We start from the raw sequence: 4,433 nt of genomic DNA on the forward strand, positions 1-4,433 counted from the left end.
CGTAGACAGATAAATAAGTGAATAGACAGATGAAAATAATAATAAAAAAAGAATTTTACCCGGATTTGATTCGAACACGCAACCTTCTGATCTGGAGTCAGACGTGCTAAAGTTGCGCCACTGAGTCCGCTTAGAGTAACCGTTCGCACACACGCGGTAGCATGTTTTGCTCGGCCTTCTGTCGATGAAGCACAGGTAAAGGGACAAGTCATTGCAGACAGAGAAATAAGTAGATAGACAGATAGATGAAAATACTAAAGAGAGAGTTTGACGCGGACGGGATTAGAACACGCAACCTTCTGGTCTGGAGTCAGACGTGCTAAAGTTGCGCCACCGAGTCCGCTTAGTGTATCTGTTCGCCCGCACGTGGTAGAATGATTTGCACGGCCTTATGTCGATGAAGCACAGGTAAAGGGACAAGTGATTTTAGACAGCCAAATAAGTAGATAGACAGATAGATGAAAATAACAAAAGAGAGAACTTCACATCGACGTGATTCGAACACGCAACCTTCTGATCTGGAGTCAGACGTCCTACTGGGTCGCCACCGAGTTGACTTAGTGTAGCCGTTCGCACACACGCAGTAGCATATATTGCTCGGCCTTCTGTCGATGAAGCATAAGAGAGAAGTCATTGTAGACAGACAAATAGGTAGACAGATAGTTGAAAACAATAAGAAAGAGAATTTGACCCCGACGTGATTCGAACACGCCACCTTCTGATCTGGAGTCAGACGCGCTACCATTGAGCCACCGAGTCCGCTTAGGGTAGCCATTCGCACACAAGTGGTAGCATGTTTTTTCGGCCTTCTGTCGATGAAGTACAGGTAAAGAGACAAGTCATTGTAGACAGACAAATAAGTAGATAGACAGAATGATGAAAATAAGGAAAAAAGGAAATTTGATCCAGACGTGATTCAAGCTCGCAACCTTCTGATCTGTAATCAGACATGCTAACATGTCGTTACCGAGTCCGTTTACGGTGGCCGTTCGCACACACGTGGTAGCATGTTTTGCTCGGCCTTCTGTCGAGGAAGCACAGCTAAAGAGAAGAGTCAATGTAGAAGACAAATAAGTAGATATACAGATAGATGAAAATAATAAAGAGACTTTTACCCGGACGTGATTCTAACACGCAACCTTCTGATCTGGAGTCAGACGTGCTACCGTGTCGCCATCGAATCCGCTTAGGGTAGCCGTTCGCACACACGCGGTAGCATGATTTGCTCGGTTTTCTGTCGATGAAGCACAGGTAAAGAGACATGTCATTGTAGACAGACAAGTAAGTAGATAGACAGAAAAAATATTAAAAAGAGAGCTTGACCCGGACGTGATTCGAACACGCAACCTTCCGATCTGGAGTCAGACGTGCTACCGGGTTGCCACCGAGTCCACTTAGTGTAGCCGTACGCACACACGCGGTAGCATGTTTTGCTCGGCCTTCTGTCGATGCAGCACTGGTAAAGAGACAAGTCATTGTAGACAGACAAATAAGTAGATAGACAGATGAAAATAATAAAAAGAGAATTTAACCCGGACGCGATTCGAACACGCAACCTTCTGATCTGGAGTCGGACGTGCTAACAGTTCGCCACCGAGTCCATTTAGGGTAGCCGTTCACACACACGTGGTAGCATGTTTTGCTCAGCCCTCTATTGATGAAGCACAGGTAAAGAAACAAGTCGTTGTAGACAGACAAAGAGGTAGATAGACGGATGAAAATAACAAAAACGAGAACTTAACATGGACGTGATTCGAACACGCCACCCTCCGATCTGTAGTAAGACGCGCTACCGTGTCGCCACCGAATCCACTTAGCGTAGCCGTTCGCACACACGCGGTAGCTTGTTTTGCTCGGCCTTCTGTCGATGAAGCACAGGTAACGAGACAAGTCATTGTGCACAGACAAATAAGTAGATACACAAATAGATGAAAATAAGAAAAAAGAGAATTTTACCCGGACGTGATTTAAACACGCAACCTTCTGATCTGGAGACAGACGTGCTACCGTGTCGCCACCGAGTCCACTTAGTGAAGCCGTTCGTACACACGCGGTAGCATGTTTCGCTCGGCCTTCTGTCGATGAAGCACAGGTAAAGAGACAAGTCATCGTAGACAGACAAATAAAAAATAAACAGATGAAAATAATAAAAAAGAGAATTTGACCCGGACGTGATTCGAACACACAACCTTCTGATCTGGAGTCAGACGTGCTACCCTGTCGCCACCAAGTCCGTTAGGTAACCATTCGCACACACGTGGTAGCATGTTTTGCTCGGCCTTCTGTCGATGAAGCACACGTAAAGAGACAAGTCATTGTAGAAATACAGATAAGTAGATAGACAGATAGATGAAAATAATAAAAAAGAGGATTTGACCCGTACGTGATTCGAACACGCAACCTTGTGATCTGGAGTGAGACGTGCTACCGTATTGCCACCCAGTACACTTAGTGTAGCCGTTCGCACACACGCGGTAGCATGTTTTGCTCGGCCTTCTGTCGATGAAGCACAGGTAAAGGGACAAGTCATTGCAGATAGACAAATAAGTAGATAGACAGATAGATGAAAATACTAAAAAGAGAATTTGACGCGGACGTGATTAGAACACGCAACCTGATGATCTGGAGTCAGACGTGCTAAAGTTGCGCCACCGAGTCCGCTTAGGGTAGCCGTTCGCACACACGTGGTAGCATGTTTTGCACACCCTTATGTCGATGAAGCTCAGGTAAAGGGACAAGCCATTTTAGAAAGACAAATAAGTAGATAGAAAGATAAATGAAAATAATAAAAAGAGAATTTGACCCGGACATGATTCGAACATTTAACCTACTGATCTTGAGTCAGACGCGCTACCGTTTCACCTCCGAGTTCGCTCAGGACAGCCATTCGCACACACGTGGTAGCATGTTTTGCTCGGCCTTCTGTCGATGAAGCACAGGTAAAGAGACAAGTCATTGCAGACAGACAACTAAGTTGATAGACAGATAGATGAGAATAACAGAAGAGAGAACTTGACATCGACGTGATTCGAACACGCAACCTTCTGATCTGGAGTCAGACGTCCTACCGGGTCGCCACTGAGTTGACTTAGTGTAGCCGTTCGCACACACGCAGTAGCATGTATTGCTCGGCCTTCGGTCGATGAAGCATACGTAAAGAAAGAAGTCATTGTAGACAGACAAATAAGCAGACAGATAGTTGAAAACAATAAGAAAGAGAATTTGACCCCGACGTGATTCGAAAACGCAACCTTCTGATCTGGAATCAGACGTGCTACCGTTGCGCCACCGAGTCCGCTTAGGGTAGCCGTTCGCACACACGTGGTAGCATGTTTTTTCGGCCTTCTGTCGATGAAGCACAGGTAAAGAGACAAGTCATTGTAGACAGACAAATAAGCAGATAGACAGAATGATGAAAATATGAAAAAAGGAAATTTGATCCAGATGTGATTCAAGCTCGCAACCTTCTGATCTGGAGTCAGACGTCCTACCGGGTCGCCACTGAGTTGACTTAGTGTAGCCGTTCGCACACACGCAGTAGCATGTATTGCTCGGCCTTCTGTCGATGAAGCATACGTAAAGAAAGAAGTCATTGTAGACAGACAAATAAGCAGACAAATAGTTGAAAACAATAAGAAAGAGAATTTGACCCCGACGTGATTCGAACACGCAACCTTCTGATCTGGAATCAGACATGCTAACATGTCGCCACCGAGTCCGTTTAGGGTGGCCGTTCGCACACACGTGGTAGCATGTTTTGCTCGGCCTTCTGTCGAGGAAGCACAGCTAAAGAGAAGAGTCATTGTAGACAGACAAATAAGTAGATATACAGATAGATGAAAATAATAAAGAGAGACTTCTACCCGGACGTGATTCGAACACGCAACCTTCTGATCTGGAGTCAGACGTGCTATCGTGTCGCCATCGAATCCGCTTAGGGTAGCCGTTCGCACACACGCGGTAGCATGATTTGCTCGGCCTACTGTCGATGAAGCACAGGTAAAGAAACAAGTCTTTGTAGACAGACAAATAAGTAGATACACAGATAAATGAAAATAATAAATGAGCGAATTTGACCCGCACGTGATTCAAACTCGCAACCTTCTGATCTGGAGTCAGACGTGCTACCGTGTCGCCACCGCGTCCGTTTAGGGTAGCCGTTCGCACACACGTGGTAGCATGATTTGCTCGGCCTTCTGTCGATGAAGCACATATAAAGAGAAGAGTCATTGTAGACAGACAAATAAGTAGATAGACAGATAGATGAAAATTGTAAAAAAGAGAACTTGACCCGAACGTGATTCGAACCCGCAACCTTCTGATCTGGAGTCAGACGTGCTACTGCGTCACCACCGAGTCCACTTTGTGTAGCCGTTCGCACACACGCGGTAGCATGTTTTGCTCGGCCTTCTGTCGATGCAGCACAGGTAAAG

The 4,433-nt window shown here is 45.7% G+C and overlaps 1 non-coding gene across 1 annotated transcript; it reads right to left on the reverse strand.

Moving 5' to 3' along the window:
• Positions 1 to 687: 687 nt before the first annotated feature.
• TRNAW-CCA (transfer RNA tryptophan (anticodon CCA)) lies at positions 688 to 759 on the reverse strand. The gene has a single exon. It is a non-coding gene; the product is annotated as a tRNA-Trp (tRNA).
• Positions 760 to 4,433: the final 3,674 nt, after the last annotated feature.

Source organism: Rhipicephalus microplus, chromosome 5 (assembly GCF_043290135.1).
Source record: "Rhipicephalus microplus isolate Deutch F79 chromosome 5, USDA_Rmic, whole genome shotgun sequence".
Classification (NCBI taxonomy): Eukaryota; Metazoa; Arthropoda; class Arachnida; order Ixodida; family Ixodidae; genus Rhipicephalus; species Rhipicephalus microplus.